The sequence below is a fragment of the Aotus nancymaae genome, unplaced genomic scaffold (genome assembly GCF_030222135.1).
Source record: "Aotus nancymaae isolate 86718 unplaced genomic scaffold, 86718_ANA_hifiasm-v0.15.2.pri h1tg000014l, whole genome shotgun sequence".
In the NCBI taxonomy this organism is placed as follows: domain Eukaryota; kingdom Metazoa; phylum Chordata; class Mammalia; order Primates; family Aotidae; genus Aotus; species Aotus nancymaae.
The window spans coordinates 109,906,580-109,926,670 of NW_026988425.1; the positions used below are offsets into that span (position 1 = coordinate 109,906,580).

At 42.0% G+C, this 20,091-nt stretch overlaps 1 protein-coding gene across 8 annotated transcripts in view; it reads right to left on the reverse strand.

Moving 5' to 3' along the window:
* The window catches only part of NTRK3 (neurotrophic receptor tyrosine kinase 3), a 379,441-nt gene that overhangs the window by 105,780 nt on the left and 253,570 nt on the right, over nt 1–20,091 (reverse strand). The window lies entirely within an intron of this gene.

Sequence of the window (20,091 nt, forward strand, 5' to 3'; positions counted from 1 at the left end):
AAACAGAAATCCAGGTGTTCTCAGCTCCTGTATCCACACTCCTGTGCCTGTAGGGGCAGCTGGTTTATTTTATGCATAAAATATAGATCCTAAGAATCTCACACTGGCGTTATAGACATGGCACAAGTTAGAGTCAGAGAAGAAAGATTCACCATCACCATGAACTCTGTCCTGCACTTTTCCTAACATACTTGCCCCCCGTTTTCCTTCTTGGACCAGAATGCCTCAAAATTGTGCCCATCATTGCCATTCAGGGTGTCATACCTGGGCCTGGAAAGATATTTCTTCTGACTTAGGAGATAATCCTGGACCCAAGACCCACTTTCTGGCTCCTAATATCCCATCAAGAAATTCAGCTAATTTTCAAGAGGAAAGCAGTGTGACAAGGGAGGGGATGATCAGATGAGAGGAGGTGGTGGTGTTTGGTTCCTTAAACTCTTCCTTGCCACTGTTAGGGCATAAACCATTGGAACGAAAGTTGTTAGCTCATTAGAGACCTGAAGACTACAGTTCCCATAAAGAGATATCACTGTAGCTTCTGAGAGGGAAATCTCCTTTGGAGACTGTGCGGCATTCATGGGCCCTGGAAAGATCCATGTCGGATCCATTAAAGACCAGGGCCAAGCCTGCCTAAGTCTCTGCCAAGGTCCCTGAAGCTGCCTTCGAGAACATGAACCCTTTCTCATATGAGCTGGGATCTGAAGTTTGTTTTCTCTGGAACTCCTTCCCAGGTGGAGTCTTTCCAAGATTCTAAAAGCTGAAGCCTGATAGCATAAGAGGCAGTGCTCCAAAATCCTCCATTCCTCCCCCTCTGTCTCAGAACAACCCCTGCTCAGAAAGGAAAAGGCATTTACTGGGGGAAGGGCAGTGGAGACTAGAACCACAGTGGACACTGGTAAAGGGGTAAATGGGCAAAGAAAAGGCTGAAGAGGGGCAAATCAAAGGCGCTTTCAAAGAAGCCCTTTGCCACCAGGGGCCCACAGACCCCCCCCCCCGATTCTAACCTTTCCCTCTGTCAACAGCTTTCCCCCAAACATTCAGCACAAAGGTACCTGTAGGCTCTCTGTAATTCAGAACAGAGCTGGGTCTTCAGGAATCTTCTAAGAATACTTTTCCTGAGAGGCAAGCCAGAGGCTCTGATATCTTTTTGGGAAAGGGAGGGACCATTGTAAACGGAGCTTAGGGGAGAAGGGGCACTGAGCATCCATAGGATTGGATGAGAGGTTTTGGAGCCAATCCTATTGAGCCGCGAGCTGCTTAAATCTCTAAAGGTGAGTGCTTTATACTCACTGCAACAAGGAAAGGCCGATTCCTATGGTTTTGCCACACAAAGAGACATTCAAACCTGTTAATCTGAGGTTCTTGCAGATTCTGATTCTCTCTCCCTTGCTAGGGTTTCACCCCTGTGCTCTGGCCTTGGGATTCTGGAGCTACCAGCCCAGCACCCTCCAGGGAGAAGGTATTCCCTGAATCTTCTGCCCATACTCTTTCCACCTGACTGTGGATTCTCTAAGACTTCTCCTTCTGTCTCCGCTTCTCCCCGTTGTTATCTGACATGAGACTATTACCTAACTGCATAAAGCAGTTTCAGTTATGGTTTAGATAATAGACCCAATCCCAAATGGAGTTCTACAGAATTATTTTCAAACATTCCCCTTCAAATGTATTAGTTTATCATATTCAAATTGCTACGTCACAATAACCTTTAGTACTGACATAGCATTGGCTTTGGAAAAAAAGCATTTTATACCCTAGTGTGGGCTGGAATACACAGGAGTGGTGGTGCTGAGGTCCTGGGCGGTGGATTAACAGGGAGCCGGAGGCAGAGGGCAATGCAGCGGACAGGGCATCCCATCCCAGTCAGGACGCCATACTTTCTACAACCTTCCCACCTTTCCCCAAGAGGCAAGAAGAGGTGAGATGTTTTTCAACCCCATTGCAGGTAGGCATGGGATGGAGCAGGGAGCCCCAAGCAATACCCAGTTATGCCAATCCTACCGTCAGACATACCGCAAGTCACCCTGGAATCCATAGATCTATATAAGGTAGTGCCAGTGCCAGGCATCACCTACAGTTACTTCTTTATCCCTAAACATCCCCAAAAGGTGGATGGTATTAACTCCACTTTACAAGGGGGAAAACTGTGCCATTAAAATATGGAAAAACAGCCCCAAGTTCACTTTGTGGCAAAGTCTAAATTTGATTCCAGCTCTTCATATCTCCAAAGTCCTTGCAACTAACCACTTTGCAATGTGGATGCAATTTGTAGAAAACCAATATCCAGGAAGAAGATGAAATGGAGGTCAAGGTAGCGACGGTAAGGACATTCTCCAGGGGAAGCAGGGCTATCGGTCTGGCCACTTAAACAGGTTCTAAACAGAGAGCAGGGCTTTCTTACCTCATTAACAGCTTCCTTAGTTAAGAAGGCAAGCCGCACCATACCCTGTCCTTCCCTCCTCTGGCCAACCCTGGTTTAATTCTATCTCAGGTGGCTTCACCCCCCATCCTCACAAGGACATTTTGCATGCACTGGGACCTTCCAAATAAAGAACCCCAAACTCTGTCTGGTCTTTGACTCCTTCATTTTGATGTTATTTCTGGGAGTTCAGCCTAAAGATGAAAAATAACCACATGAACATGGGGTAGTAATGAGTATGGAGAGATGGATAACTAGAACATAGTCACACTGTAACCGAGGGTGTGGAATACCTGAGAACAGCCCTGGTAAGCCAAGCATCGTTCCCGGGCACCCACCCCAGGCCACTGTGTGAACGAGTGTTGGCAGAAAAGAGTGAGTCATGGTGAAGAAAGGCTTCCTCATAGACACATGTCTCTTGCTTTTCTTCCTGCCTGTGTGGCAGCCCTTTTAAGGTCATGGGAAAGTGGTCATCAAGGAATTCTAATGGTGCCTGGGCTGTGGTTATGATTGCTTTGTTCTGTATCTTTTCCTTGGGTATAGCTATTGCTTTTTTGAGTCTAAGTTCTTTCTTCACGTGCCATCGGATTCAATAAAAGGATAGTGGCACTGGCCCAGGTGGGCGAGCCCCAAATGCCTACGCTTGCTGGCCTCAGACTAGGCTGCTTGAAATTCTCAGATTTTTTCTTTTATTATCCCAAGATTTCAATCCTAACCCACAGGCCATATATGGCCTTAGGATATGCCATTTATTTATTTATTTATTTATTTATTTATTTATTTATTTTGCACAAATGGGGTATTTAAAAAAAATTTGTTGCTTAGTTGCCAGCATTTAAAACTTGAGAAATTTCACATTTAAAATATTCCCATTTCTAGCTTCCCTTGAAAATCCAAGAGCTCTGGCAATCCTGGGCCAGAATTTCTGCACAGTGATAACCCACTGTGGTAGCCACTCAATTTATACAAGGTGTGTGGGTGTATGTTCTCTAGCTTGCCATATGCCCCACCAATTCCTATTATCCTCCACCCATGCACTTACTTACAGTACCTGCATGGCTTGTCTTTGCACTCAAGATTTAAACATTATAATAAACATTATGTGTCTTTTACTACATTATAGGCTGTGTGTCAAAGACCAGGAAATGCCATCTCTGCAAGCCTTGTCGACTGCCCCTATAATACCAAACTTACACTCCCTCTGGTCATGGTTAACAATGATAAAGAAGTTTCTGGAAACCTACAGCAGAGGGACAAACCTATCTCAGAAAGGGGAGACAGCTCAGAAACTGTCTGGTCATGGACTCCTTCATTTTGACATTATTTCTGAGAGTTCAGCCTAGAGAAGATGAAAAATAACCACATGAACATGAGGTACCAATGTGTATGGAGAGATGCATAATTAGAATATAGTCACACCCTAACCAAGTGTGTGGAATGTCTGAGAATACCCCTGGTATGGGCACGGGAACTATATGGGTAACGGAAGCAAGCGTGTTCAGAAATCAGGGTCCCAGCAAGACGCCATGCTGAAGCACAATGCTGGAAAAACCTACTGCTGGGAGAGATGACATTCATATCATCCACTGGCCATGTCTTCCACATTGCCTGACATGTATAAGGCACATGACAAAATGTTGTTGAATGCCAATAAGCAGGACTTCTTAATATTTCATGGGAGAATGATTGGACCCAAAGTGTTCCTACATTCCTATAATAACAAACACATTTCAAAGGGTTCTATACAATATTGAAATGTACTTGGAACCAAAATGCCCCTGTTGTATACTCTGTAGCTAACAGTGTTGAACTGAGACCCCCCAACTTCAGTATGGAGCACCTCTTCCTATAAAGTCATCTCGCTACTGCTGGGAAAATGAGTAATGACATTGCCCTGGCCTGCTTGCCAGGGTTGCCAAGTCTGGTTCCAGCTGTGTGCAGATGCTCAGAGGGAGGGGGCTGAGGCTGAATGTACCCCAACTACAATTTAGCTTATGGTGTCATGCCCACAGGAAGTCATGGTGGGAGGACATCCATGGCTGAGTTAGATAAAAGGGCATGGACCACTGAGATTCTCAGAAAAAAGCAAAAGGCTCCTTCTTAAAGGAATTTGAAGGCTCTCACAGCTTGTCCCTGATGGGTATTTCAAGACTCTAATTCAAAATAAGGGGGAGGCGTACTGGGGGGCCATCCCCACTTGGCCTCACTAAGACTATTCCAATGATAAGCTGATCTTGGCTTAAAGGAGTGAAATGTTAGTCCCCAGAGAAAGTGAAAATCCTTCCACTCCATAACATGGGTGAAGTAACCTCTTAGAATCAAAATACTTCACGAGCCATGGAGTAGTATTAGGCACATGGAAAAAAGTTGTTTTTTTTTTTTGTTTTTTTTTGTTTTTTTTACCATTTTCAGAATTCACTATATAAGGAACAATTTGCAATAACTGAGCATCTTCTTTTCTTGCTTAACTGAGAGTGGAGAGAAACTCAGGTATTAATAATCTATCTTCATTGCCTTCTTTGAACTTCAAAATATCTGTCTTCGAATTCAGCATATTGTTTCCTGAATCTTTTGACTCTTTTCAAATGTTCGAAACATCAAAAATATCAGAATAGTACAGAAACTCTATGCCTACCTCCAGCATTATCAATTTATAGTATTTCAATATCTTCTCAAATTTCTAAACAAATAATCCATTACTGCCATGGCTGAGAATCCATGTGAGTCCATATATAACCCTGTTTCTCCTCTTCCCCATCACTAGAAGCAACCACTGCTCTGAAATAGCTGATTATCTTTTTCAGGAATCTTGCAATAATTTTGCTGCCTATGCATATATCCATAACTAAATTATAGTTTTGTTCTGTGTAAGTTTAAGCTTTTAAAAAATGAACGTTTTCTAGATTTACTCATGTTGATACATGTAGCTCCCATTCATTAATTTTAGCTAACGAAGTCCATTGTGTGAATATACTAAAAATTATTTGCCTATTCTGCCAACTGACACTTGTTTCTATCCTTTCATTATTCCAAAAAAAATTTGCAATCAATATTATTACACACATCTCTTTATGCACATGTGGGAGATTTTTTCCAGAGCAGTAGTTGGCAAACTTACCCTATAAAGGACCAGATAGATAGAAAATATTTTAGGCTTTGCAAACCATGCAGTCTCTGCTGCTACCACTAAACTCTGCCAGTGTAGTCTGAAGGCACCCATACACAACACATAAACAAATGAGCATGTTCCAGTAAAATTTCATTTGTAAAATTAGGCAAGAGCCAGATTTGGCCCTTGGCCAATGAGCAGTAGTTTGCTGACCTCTACTCTAGAGCTTTCTCACTCAAAGTGCAGGCGAGTGAACAAACAGCATCAGCTGAAAGCTGGGTAAAAACTAAGATGCTCAGACTCCACTGAATCAGCATCTGTGTTTTAGCAAGCTCCTCAGGTGATTTCTATGCACAAAAACATTTGAGAAGCACATCTTTGGAGGATATCCCTATAATTTAGTGTAATTAAATCCTTAAAATCATTCTATTGCTAAATGTTTACCCAAAGTCATACCAATTCATATTTCTATAATCACTAAATGGATGAACTTCTTACCCCACCTTCCTATATCTGATATTTTTTCTAACAAACTATTGGGTGGTAGATGTTATCTCCTTGCAGTTTTAAGATTCATTTTCCTGATTACTACTGAGGTGGTACACCATCTTAAGGGTTTCCCCTGTTGAGAAACTGTCAACTGCCTATTTGTATCCTTTCCTCATTTGTGTGTGTCTTTTTCTCTCTCTCTTGCTCTCTCTCTCTCTCTGTGTGTGTGTGTGTGTGTGTGTGTGCGCGTAGATATGTAGTTGTTACTCTTCATTTGTGGGAGTTTGCTATTTATTCTGTGTGCAAATTCTTTGTTATATATATATGCATTGAAATTATGTCGTCTCAATCTACTGTTTGTCTTTTAGCTTTGAATATGGTACTCATAGATATTTTTTAATTAACATATTCACCTTTCCCTTTATGTTACTTATATCAGTGCATTAAGAGTTATTTTCCTCCTCAAAGTCAGGATATTACCTTTTCCTTTAAAAGTACTATGTTTAATAAATCTCCCTTACAGAAGAATTACAAATAATTTATGTAGAGACTCCTCACTCAAGGAGGTAGAGCTTCACTTCCGCCCACCCGCTGAGTATGTGCTGTTACTGGTTTACTTCCAAAGTATATGGAAAGAGGGAGAAGGTAGTTTCACAGCAGAGAAACCTAACAAACACCATCTCACCCAGGTAATGAGGGTTAGCATCATCAGTATTAAGTCATGCAATAAGCGTGCACTCTTCATATGATGTGGTGAGAATGGCTTTCACCTCTGTGGTCTTCCTTCCCAAAACCCCAACTGACAGCCAAAATTGAGAGACATTCCACATAAAACCTGACCGTCAAGGTAATCAAGGACAAGGAAAGTCTAAGAAACTGTCACAGATCAAAGGAGGCTAAGGAGACACGATACCTAAATATGAAGTGGTGTTCTGGATAGGGTCCAGGAATGGAGAAAGGACAGTTGGGGGAAACGGATGAAGTCAGAGTATAGTATTGAATTTAGTTAAGAATAATGTACCTACACTCGTTTCTTACTTGTGACAAATGCATCGTGGTGATACAGGATGATTACACAATAGGAAAAACTGGATGAGAGATATAAGGGAATGCTCTGTACCACGGCACAACTTTTCTGTATGTCTAAAGTGATTTTAAAATAAAAACCTGATTTAAAATGAAAAGTTCTACTTTAAAATTTCACCCAGAATTTATAATTTATTTTGTGACCGGTATGAGATAAAAACATCACTTTATTTTTCCTTATGGGGTTTTATTTAACAATTTCTCACTTTTTTTTTTTCTTTTTTTGAGACAGAGTCTTGCTCTGTCACCCAGGCTGGAGTAGAGTGGCGTGATCTCAGCTCACTGCAACCTCTGCCTCCTGGGTTCACACGATTCTTCTGCTTCAGCCTCCTGAGTATCTAGGACTACAGGCTTGTGCCACCATGCCCAGCTAATTTTTGTATTTTTAGTAGAGATGGAGTTTTACCATGTTTGCCAGAATGGTCTCGATCTCTTGACATCATGATCCACCCACGTTGGCCTCCCACAGTGTTGGGATTACAGGTGTGAGGCACCATGCCTGGCCTAGTTTTTCCCTTTCATAATGACTTACAATGACATGCACAAAAAAAGTACTTATATCCACACCTGTCTCCTTCCTCCCTCCCTCTCTCTCTGAAGACAGTGTCTTCAGTGAAAGCAAACTGTAACATTAAAATAAGTATTTTTAAGTAATATTAAAATAACAGGCTAACTGTAACGTTAAAATAAGTATTTTTGTCTATTAGGGCACATCTCTTCAATCTTTATCTTCTTTTTAAAAGACACCTTGGCTATTCTCGGTCATTCATTCCTGCACATAAATTATAGGATAAGCTTATCAGGCAAGAGCTTTCAAAAGCTCTGCTGGAACTTTTATTAAAATTGTATTCAATTTATAGATTTGGGAGAAAATCAACAGTTATTTTTATAGTTTCTTCCCATCCATGAGTAAGGTATATGCTCCGTTTACTCAGTTCTTCTTTTATACTCTTCATAACGTTTTGTATTTTTCCATAGCCTCTTGAATATCCTTTGTTAGGTTTATGATTTTTACTTCATATTTCTTGGTTTTATTTCATTTTTGCCACTATAAATGTTATTTGTTTTACATTAAATGATCTAACAGTGTTTAGGGGAGACGCTGATTTTTGCTTATTGATCTTATATTAACAATTTTGCTGGACTTCCTAATTAGTTCTAACGGTTATTTTATAAAGACCCTTTGATGTTCTATGTAGGGTGATCAGATTCTTCATAAGAAGGATAATCTGTCTTTCCAATTCTTTTATTTCTTTTGTCTTATCACTGTGGCTAGCATTACCAGAATATTATTGAATAAAAATCATAATAAGCATGCTTATCATTAGATTTTTTTTCATGTGTTTCACATATATACATATATATATATAATTTTTTTTTGACAGGGTCTGATTCTGTCACCCAGGCTGTAGCACAGTGGTGCAATCTCAGCTCACTGCAACCCTCACCTCCTGGGTCCAAGAAATTCTTGTGCCTTAGCCACTTAAGTAGCTGGAATTACAGGCATGTGCCACCACACCTGGCTAATTTTTGTATTTTTAGTAGAGACAGGGTTTTGCCATGTTGGTCAGACTGGCCTACAACTCCTGACCTCAAGTGATGTGCCCACCTCAGCCTCCCAAAGTGGTGGGATTACAGGTGTGAGCCACCATGCTCAGCCTTGTTTCATGTTTTCTTATTGTAATTCATTTTGAGTGAAAAGGGTTTTTTCTGGTTTTGTTTTTCCCCTTTTTCTTTTCTTCTCACCCACACTGTCTCACTTGTTTCTACCTCCATCTTGCCTCTTGGGACTTCAATTATAAACCAAATCTTATAATGATGACTTGGAGTCCTCCTAAAAGGGTATTACTGAGGATAGAGTACAACAGTCTTCAGCTAGTTGAGTGGCTTGATTCAGCTCACGGTCTCAAAGCTGCAACTTTATCCTCTCTCCCACTTCCTTGCTCAAAGATTCCTATCAGTTGTACTCCCAGATAGGGGTTAGCCAGATTATCTTTTCAGACTCTTCTTCACTATCCCCACCCCAAGATTCGAAGCAGTGAGTCTAGCTCTGACCCTCTGACAATGTGGAGCACATACTATTCTGCAGACGCCCTCCAGAGCTAAACTCCTGCCCTGACTGATGCTAGACTTGGAGCCTAGCGTAACGATGAATGTAACTCTGTGCATCACTTTCTATTTCTGTACCATTTCTGGTCCACAAATTATTGATCTTGTTTGGGCCCAGCTATATTGTTAAATATATTTTTTTGTCGTTGCTACATATTTTGAGCAGAGGAGGAAACTAAAGCATGAGCTTACTGTACCATCCTGACCAGTGCCCAATTATTTGCCTTTCTTTCTATATTGGAGAAAAATATATTTTTGTTTCCAAAACTAACCTTTTAACTGACATCTTCAATATTATCTCCAAATTCTGTCTTCAATTATTTCCTGTCTCTTCAACCTCTTCTGCCTTCCTTGTTATATTCCCTTTTGTACAGAAATCTACACATGGTTATCTCTATCTTTGGGTATGTGCACACACACCAAACCATTGGAGGCCCACACTCTCCATCTCTTACCCATCTTAGTAAACGATGGAGCAACGTCCTCCACTTTACCATACCATTTGTTTTCATCCCATTTTCTTAGTTCCTTTGGGTATCAACAATGTACATAACCTAATTCCAATCCTAACCTCCACTGTTTTGCAGATCATTCACGCTTACATTCCCGTAATTCAGGTTCTAATCCTTTCGCAAAAACTAACCTCTTGAAGGTCACCAGTGGTTACCTCATGACTAGATTTTCTCCAGTCCTTGATCATTCCACAGAATGGGCACCTTGACCATCCCATACCCACCATGACACTTAGAATACTGTGCCATCCTCATCACTTTTCTACCTCACTGCTCCCTTTCTGTTGGCTTCTCTTCCTTCATTGGTCCCTATGGCAGTTTCTCAAGCATCAGTCTTTTCACCCCTGGCTACTTAAGGTTTGGATCTCAGACTGACAAGCAGCAGCATCACCAGTTTGTCAGAAATGCAGCATCTCAGTGTCCACCCAAAACCTACTGGATCAGGATCTGCATTTTAACAGAATCCTGAGAATAAAATGTGGGAAATGCTGCTTTAGCCATCTGCTCCTCTCCCCATCTCCCTACACCCTCCATCATTAATGTCCATCTCTGTGTGGTGACTTCTAACCCTTTACCTCCAGCACAAACTTGCTTCTGAATTTTCTTCTCACAATGGCAACTGGCTTCTGGGCGTTCCCATTATTGTGCATCATAACAACAAACTCAACATTTCTACAATCCCCATCCCAAACAATCTCCCTTTCTGACAGGCCAATTCTCTAAAATCACTATCATGCTTGTAATTACCCAGGTTCAAACTCTTAGAGTCATCTACATTTCTTACCAGTGCCTTTCTAATTCCCCATATCAAACAACCAATTTCAATGATTTGTTTTGTAATATCCCATGTACACATCCTTTAATTTAGATCCTTACTTTAGCAAAGCATGGCAGAAAGGTCAGGAGATAGTAACTTTAAGTAAATTACTTAACTTCCCTAAGCCTCAGTTTCCCCTTCTGTAAAGCAAGGATATCACTGTCTACCTCCCAGATGCTGTCATGATTTTTTTTTTTTTTAAATTTAAAGGTACCTAGGTCAGTGTCTGGCCCAGGGCACAGGTTAGATGATTAACAAATGTTGGCTTATGCTTCCTCACTACTCACCGTTATTTTCGGGCCACCGTTTGGGGGCTTCTTAATATGTTTCCCAGGTTCCAGTCCTTAAGTTAACCCATCTTATGTATCATTGTCCAATCATATCAATAAAAATTCCATTCACCAATCTTGCTCAGAGGCCACCAGTGACTTGAAAATGCCAACTGTGTGATGCCCAAACAGCTTAGGCTGCCATCCTGGTCTTGACATGCTCTAACTCCAGCCAACCATTTGGCCTCATCATCTGCTCCTTCCCTATTCACACTCTCTTGTTCAGATAAACTCTGACCACATTGTGCACCTTTCAGCTTCTGTCCTCAATTCCACAATAGTCCACTGTCCTGAATGCTTATCTTCTAACTTATTTTTCTCATCCAATTGCCATTCAATCCTTCCACCCCCAGCTCAAACTCCACTCTCTGTTTAAGTCACTTGGCAGTTAATTGTGAATTCCCATATGATCATTCTTCCCCTCTTACCTGGAATTGTTTCAAACACATACACTACAATGAAATGTTTCATGTTTTTATTTTACATTTCTCAATAAGACTATTTGGAAAAAAAAAAAAAAAAAACCCAACAACCAATTTCTATAAGCACTTTCACTTGCCCAGGCAGTGAGCAAAGTACTGTGCATGGATTTTCTAATCTGACCTTCTCTGACCTTCTCAGCATCCCTATGAGAGGAGAACAGGTATAGCCCCTTGTTTGTGGAAGGAGAAACCAAGGGGAAGAGAGGCTCAGTAATTCATGCCAAGTTGCCCTGTTCATGTGATGCGCAGCCAGGACTTGAATCCAGGCCTTGCCATTCCAGCTCCCATGTTCTTAACCCCCTCTGTATGTAGACGCCAAGGGCAGGAAGCAAATCCAACAGCCCTCTCTGTTTCCCATGTGATAGATAAGGATTTTAGAGAATTGAAGACTTGTTTTTTTCAGAACCATGTAATCTGACTTGTGTGTGTGTGGTCTGTATAACAATATGCCACATTATCTTCAGGCTGCACTACAGCATCCTGGCATTTGCAAAGCATTTATCCTTCTAAGGACTTTAAAAATGATTATGTGAGTTTCAAAATAACTTTGAGGTAAGGAAAGAGAAAAAAAAGTATCTGAACATCAATGCCTCCTACCCTGACTTGGCCGTCTGGTTCCTGGAACCGCCTCTTCAAGTCCCAACTGCTACTTTCTTTGGGGTCATGGCCATACTATTTAGGACATGATGAGAAAAGACAAAAGCCAGAATCTGGCAAGAAATGCAATCGATAAAGTCTACATTCCAGGGTGGTATCAATTTTAAGCAGATTATCTAAAAGAGCAAGATACATCTAATAGGATCAGATAGCTGGCTCATTCTAAATATATGGCCCTAAAAATCAAGTAATATAAACCTATGAGTTAGAATTTTTTGGCCCTGATTTCCATGATTTGTGATGATGAAGAAGTTGCTGAAGGTGAAGGTGAAAAGAAGACAGAGCAAAGTCGTCCCCTTGTACATCAGTATAGAGCAACAGTTCTTCACGTTTTTTGTGTTCTTTTTAATTTGATGGAAGCATACTCATACACACAGACACACACACAAAATACTCAGTTCAGGCAGCACAGGTGTCATCCTCTCCCCTAACGGCCTAGGTGAAGAGTGGAAGATATATACCACTCAGGTCATCAGCACTTTGCAGTGCCATGCACTACAGCAGACAGCAGCAAATGCATATCAAATCCCTGCTTTCACTGTCCTCCAAATCCCTAAATTACTGACACACATCGGGGGCCACCTATGCTCATGGTCACTGTGTTCAGAGCTGGATAAAGGGAGAGGGAATATCAAAGATGAGTAAGAAGAGTGAAAAACAATGACTGCAGAGAGGAGCTAAAAACCCAGTGCCGGGCCGGGCGCGGTGGCTCACGCCTGTTATCCCAGCACTTTGGGAGGCCGAGGCGGGTGGATCACGAGGTCAAGAGATCGAGACCATCCTGGTCAACATGGTGAAACCCTGTCTCTACTAAAAATACAAAAAATTAGCTGGGCATGGTGGCGCGTGCCTGTAATCCCAGGTACTCAGGAGGCTGAGGCAGGAGAATTGCCTGAACCCTGGAGGCGGAGGTTGCAGTGAGCCGAGATCGTGCCATTGCACTCCAGCCTGGGTAACAAGAGCGAAACTCCATCTCAAAAAAAAAAACAAACCCAGTGCCAAGAATGGGAGGCCTACACCTTTCTAAGTTTACCTAACAATAATTTTACCAATACCGAAATATCAATCTTCCAGGAGCCAAGAAAGTAAAAAGGAAAAGAAATCATGAGAAGTTTACATTCATGAGATCCTAAAACAAATTATAATATGGTATATATACTGGTGAGTGGCAAGAGAGAGGCACACACCCACTGCTGAGGGACTGTAGTGTGGGAGTGGTCATAAGAGCATGTGTGGGTGGAAAAGAGGAGGTGAGAAAAATGGTCACCAGGCAGAAATGCATGGGCTGGGGAGGGGGAGCCATTCCATATGGCGGGAGCAACAGATAAAGCATAGCACATAGGGAACTGTAAGGGATTGAACTGTGCCCCCTCAAAAACCATCACCACAGCACCTCATATTGTCACCTTATTTGAAAACAGGAACTTTGCACATGATCAAGTTAAGATGAAGTCACTAGGATGGGTCCTACTCCAATATTACTATGTCCTTATGAAAAGGAAAAATGTGGACACACAGATAGATGCACACAGAACACCACGTCAACATGAAGGCAGAGATCTGCATAATGTGTCTACAAGCCAACAAATGTCCAAAATTGCCAGCAAACTACCAAAGCCAGAAGAGGGGCCTGGAACAGATCCTTCCCTAGTGCCTTCAGGGGGCTCACAGCCCTCCAGACACCTTGATCTTGGATGTGGGGCCTCCAGAACTGAGAAAATAAATGTCTGTTGTTCTAGGCCATCCAGTTTATGGCACTTTGTTACAGCAGCCCTGGCAAACTAAAAACAGGATTTGTTTTTACCCTGAGAAGCAAAGTGTATAATTTGGCAGAAACATAAAGCAGGAATATGGGGAAAATGGGAACCAGCTCAGCGAGGGAGATTAGGAAAACAGTGTGGCAGGACTATCTGGAGTAATTCCACAAAAATGGGACTTCGCCAATCAAGTGACAGTGGTGGAACTGCAGCTGTGGATTTTAGACGTGGGCACTGGTATGGATCAATACACAGAGATGAAGACTGACAGATGGATGTATGGATAAACTGAGATGATGGATGATGGGTCAATAGATACGAACATGGATAGATACCTAGATACGAGATTTAGATTAGGTGATGTACCTTCAGCGAATGATAATGGCTTTTCACGTTAATGTTAAAAATCAATTTCCAAATGCTGAATTTTGTTGCTCACTTTCAAAACATTGTTACATAGGTTTAGGAAAACAAAAATTCTGGAAATTCATAGCATTTACACACCTGGGAAAGCAGAGTGTCCCATGGAGCCCAGAGAGCACTCACTCAGGTAGACATGTCTAGCCTGCACTCACCAAATCTGTGCCTTAGCCCTCACGGATCTCACCCATAGTAGGATGAAACAGCCTGACTGTGACACAGAGGACTTCAAGTCATAAAAGCAGAACACGGAGAGTGCTAGGGCGTTCCTAAGAAGTAACAATAGTAGGAGACTCAGCCTTCTTGGAGAAGGCAGCCGTTGCCATGAGGCTCAAAGGAGACCTAAGATTTCCTCCTAAGAAGATAGGAAGAAAAGTTATTCCTGGAAGAAAGCACCATACTGATGGCTACACAGGGGAAGTACAAGACACACTTGGGCAAGTGCAAGGAGTTCCCACTAATAAATGGAGATGATTAGCTTGGGAGCAGATCATGAAGGAATTTCAGAGTTTGGGGCAATGGGTGAGTCTTGAAGGATTTGAGAAAGGGGATGGCTCAAGAACAGATTAAAAAGGAATGAAAGATGAGACAGAGAAGGGTCAGTGGTGGCTGGACTAGCTAGGGCAGAGGCCAGCAAGCTTTTTCTGTCAACAGACAGATAGTAAATATTTTAGGCTTTACAGGCCATACGGTCTCTGTTGCAGCTACTCAACTCTGCCGTTGCAACGTGAAAGCAGCCACAGACAATGTGCAATGAATGAACATGGCTGGGTCCCAATAAATGTATTTAGAGACACGGAAATTTGAATTTCATATAATTTTCACGTGTTACAAAAGATGATTCTTCTTTGAATTTTTCCAACCATTTAGAAATGTAAAATCTGGCCGGGCACAGTGGCTCACACCTGTAATCCCAGCACTTTGGGAGGCCAAGGTGGGTGGATCACCTGAGGTAAGAAGTTCCAGACCACCCTGACCAACATGGTAAAACTCCGTCTCTACTAAAAATACAAAACTTAGCTGGGCGTGGTGACACACACCTGTAGTTCCACCTACTCAGGAGGTAGAGGTAGAAGAATTGCTTGAACCTGGAAAGCAGAGGTTGCAGTGAGCCAAGATCATGCGGCTGCATTTCAGCCTGGGTGACACAGCGAGTCCCGTCTCAAAAAAAAAAAAAAAATGTAAAAACCATTCTTAGCTTAAGAGTTGTACAAAAACCAGTGGTGGCCTGGATTGGACCTGCAGGCTATAGTCTGTGGCCCCTGAGTTAAAGGGTGACAGTGCCATCCTGGACACGTGGTACATTAGGGCTGGGATCACAGAAGGAGAACCAAGAGGATGAAGGCCAGAGGAATGCAAGGGTAGAGCTTATGGAAATCAGAAACTTGGTATCTGATTAAACATAGGCGGTGGGAGAGGAGGCAGGGTCTGGGATACTCCAGGGTTCTTCAGTGTGACGATGACAAGACCATTAGCAACGCTGGGGGGGGGGCGGGGCGGGGCGGGCAACTGCAAAGAAGCTGGTAATGTCTTCAGCACAAACTCAGGACAGCATACCTGCAATGCTTAAAGAAGTGTGGCAAGGCTTGAACTAGGAAATAGATATTTTTTGCCCTTGACTTTATTTCACCAGACATGAGGCAAGCCACTTGCTGTTAAATGAGGCTCTTCCAGCCAGGCATGGCAGCATACAGAGGAACTCTCAGCTCCAAGAACTGCAGTATACTCTGCTCAAGGTAGAGCTACTGTAGACTCGCTAAGATCAGTGGAAGAACTGAGACTAATGTTAGGTCAATCTATTTTATAAACATTTTGCGTGTAGATGAATTCTTTTGGGACTTTACTGTGTCTATTAACCCCCAAATGCACTCACTGCCTTAAATTTTCTTCTTAAATGAAGAGCAGAGAGTAAGATGTAACTGCTGTAATTAACATGGCAGTGTAGTCAAGGGGAATGAGCAAATTGTAAGTTTCACTTCCTGTCCTGCCATCAGGCAGATGTGGATCAGGCACAAGCAACTTCCTGAGCTCAGTCTTCCCACCTGCATAATGGGGATAATTATACTTCTCCGGAAGGCCTAAGGGATTACAGATATGTAGGTGAAGTACACAGTGCAGGGTCTGGCCACCATTGGCATGAATTACATTCTAATTCCAAATGTGAGCTGAAAACAATGCATAAGACAGCCATGAGTGTCCTAAAAAGAGCGATAAGGCAGTGAAGCATCAGTGAGACATTTGCTATGCATTCTCTGTGGTAGACTCTCCTTCTTCTATATACCCTTCAAAATTCTCAGGTAATGAGGGTGTGAATACAACTGCATTCTTACCACCCTGCACAGACCTTCTCCTGCTTGTTATTACACTAAATTGACAGGGCCTGGAGGGATACCTCACCCGCAAATATATCACAAACAGACACACAGATTTCGAGCGGTTAATACTTTTCTTATATGAATTCTCTTTGGCAGATCATGTCCTCTTATTCCAAAAACCTCAAGCATCAAGTGTCAGGTGTGATCAAGTGCTATCATTATACAATACTTTTGATGGATTTGTGTTCTTTGATTCCCAGAGGAAAAAAACTATGAAAATGAGGTATCTTTCTTACCTAAGAAACCTGGGGTCATAGTTTCTCCAGAGATGTGCTAATGGCACTTAGGTAACACTTGTGCCCCTTTTGGACACATGTAGGGACTCCAAAGATCACACCATCCCAAACAGTGTACACAAATAGCTGTAGAATAAGAACCAGATGATGGCCTAGCCCTGTGAGACAGGGGACCATCACTACCTTTTTAAGCTTCAGTTTTCCAATCTGTAAAAGGGAGATATAACTTTTATACCTTCTCCCTCACAAAAACATCGTGAGCTGTAAACAAGATAATATAGGAGTTACATTTGAATGTTAGTGCAATGACATTTTGGACCAGATAATTCTTGGTTATAGGGAGCTGTTCTGAGCATGGTGGGATATTTAGCAGTACCCCTGGCCTCTCTTCACCAGATGTGAATAGCAACCTCCACCCCATTGTGATCATGGAACGTGTCTCTAGACATTGTCAAATGTCTCCTGAGGACAGAATCAACCTGGTTGAGAACCACTGCTGTAAGTAGGAGATTTTCATTGCAACTTTTGCTTCAGGAACTGGGGGAATCAAGACCCCTAATGCTAACTGAGTTCCATCTTTAATCATAACATATTCTGATCCTTCTCAAAGCCCATAGACCATTGCTGAGAATGTCATAGCTGCCTTCTGTAGCTGTGTGCTCCAAGGCTATGGATGGCCGAGGACACCATGGCTGCATGTGCTATGGAGCAGCGGCCACACCAGCAGCAGATGTCTACACAGTGGCTGTGTAGAGCTCTGGAAGTCCTAGGAGCTCTCGTGTAAACAACCCACATTGGACCTTAGGGAGTGACGTTTTTTGTAACTATATGAATCCATATTCTGATGGATTTTTAACCCATGTAAACTCACTGCCAACCACCCCTTATTATAACATATTAAGGGGTTTAATTACTTATTTAATCAGAGTCTTTCCTGGATGACCAGAAACAGCAACTAGCTAAACTTCAATAGCCATTATGCCAACCAAGAGCAATACAGACTCCATCGAAGCAATTGCCTGCACTGCAATCATGCTAATTAAAGGCCTCCAGAAGAGTCAAGATAAAAATGTCAAGTGAGATTTGTTCTGGACTTCAATGATTTACTGCCTCACATGATGAAGTTCCAATAACCCTGAGAAGAAAAGCCTTGCTGGTGGCGAGTCAGGGCAGGGGGATTGCTGGCTGCAAAAGCCGACTAGTAAGGTCCCAGAGGTGACGTACTGCAATGGAGGAAGGCAATTCCATCAATCCCCAAAAATGGGGCTTCCCAAAGGATCCCCACTTCCAAGCAGTGCCTCAGTCTGCCCAGGGTATGACAAGGCTCCTGTGGGTGTTTCTGAAAGCTTCTCTCCCCATCTCCTCCCACCCACTTTATGAAGTGGGTTTAGTCATGAAGCCACTGATTTGCATCACAGGATATTTTAACAAACACCTCTAAGAGGTACACTGTTGGATCCACTGTCAGGAGGCTGGAAAGTATAGTGCTGCATCTCCACACTCTTCCTGTGAACAATGACGATGGCCTGTAACCTATGATTCTTACCTCTGTGCCTTGGTCACTAGGGTGCCCAGAGCCAGATCTCTAAGCTCCTTCTAGCAGCGGATACTTGGTAGTCTAAACTTGCCACTAATTTTATGTATCCCCCACTATTTTCAGATATTGTCATTCCCTTTTTTCATCTTTGTTGTATTACATTTGCATTTTTACAAAGCACTTCAAACATTTTTCTGCAATAAGACATTACTGAGTATATAACATGTAGACATCTTTTCTTCCTTCATGCAAATGTTATTTCCCATGCATGGAGCCATGGAGGTATTTCCCTGGGAGGAATACGGCAGGCAGGCCCCATCACACAAAGCTGTTGTGGATAGGTATATGAAAAGGAGCTGAGGACATGGCTGAATTGGAAGAGCTTCTCCCTAAGACTTGGGATAGGTTCATGGAAATCTGAATTCAGGTCAGGAAGATGGCACTGGGACAGACAATGGAGGCTTACTAAAGAATATAAATGATTCTTATCAAAGTGTGGGGGGGAGGTTTTTCTATACATTGCAATATGATTTCATAGAACTAGACAAATTTCTGCCATCCTCTATAAGATCCTACCCCAAAATACTAGTTGAAATGCTGATTTAATCAGCTCCTGACCCACAGACTTAGGAATCTGAGAGTACAGAGCCTGGACTTCTTAGTGTTATGATGATGATACTTAGCAGACTTCTTAGTGCTATGATGGTGTTATTCAAGAAATCAGGAGGGGTATATAGACTTTCTGTTGCCCTCAGTGGGGTAATCCAAGAGTAGAAGTCTGAGGATTTAGACACAGGTAGGGACTATTAGTGGACAGGTAGCAGCATATTCACACTCATGCTAAAATGTCGACATACGTCCATACTAGTTAATAAATAGCCCCTTCCTTGAGTACTCAGACCCTCAACATTGTCATGCTGGCTCCAGCCCCCTCCTCTGAGAATTCTCACAATCCAACAAGGGGCTCATGCAAGGTCAGGGGCAGGCATCACTTCCAATAGGGCAGTGTCCACCAGGCAGGGCGTTTTTTTCTTGGAATCATTTATCACTTTTTAAAACTATACCACACACACACATACACACAAATAAACCGTATCCATTAGCAGTCATTCACCACCCTTCTGTCCCTTCAAATCCTGGAAATAACCATTAATCTACCTTCTGGTATTATGGGTTTGCTTATTCTGGACAAATCATAGAAACTGAATCATTAAATATGTGTTTATTTAGAGTCTAGCTTCTTTCACTTAGCATGTTTTCAAGGTTTATCCAGGGTTGTCTTAAGTATCAATACTCTATACCTTTTGATGGTTCAGTAATATTCCACAGATATATTATTAGTCCATTTTTAAGTTGGTGAATAGTTACACTGTTTCTGCTTTTTAGCTATTATGAATAATCTTGCTATGAATATCCACATACAAGTTTTTGCATAAACATGTTTTCAATTCTCTATTATGTACCTAGAAGTGGAATTGGTAGGTCACATGGTAATTGAATGTTCAACTTTTTGAATGTACACCAAACTATTTTCCAAAGCAGTTGCACCATTTTATATTGCCACCATTACAGTATAAAGGTTCTACTTTCTTCATATCCTCACCAATACTTTTTATTGTTCAACTTTTTTTTTTTTTTTTTTTTTTTTTTTTTTTGGGAGATAGAGTTTCACTCTTGTTGCCCAGGCTGGAGTGCAATGGTGTGATCTCGGCTCACCACAACCACTGCCTCCTGGGTTCAAGCAATTCTCCAGCCTTAGC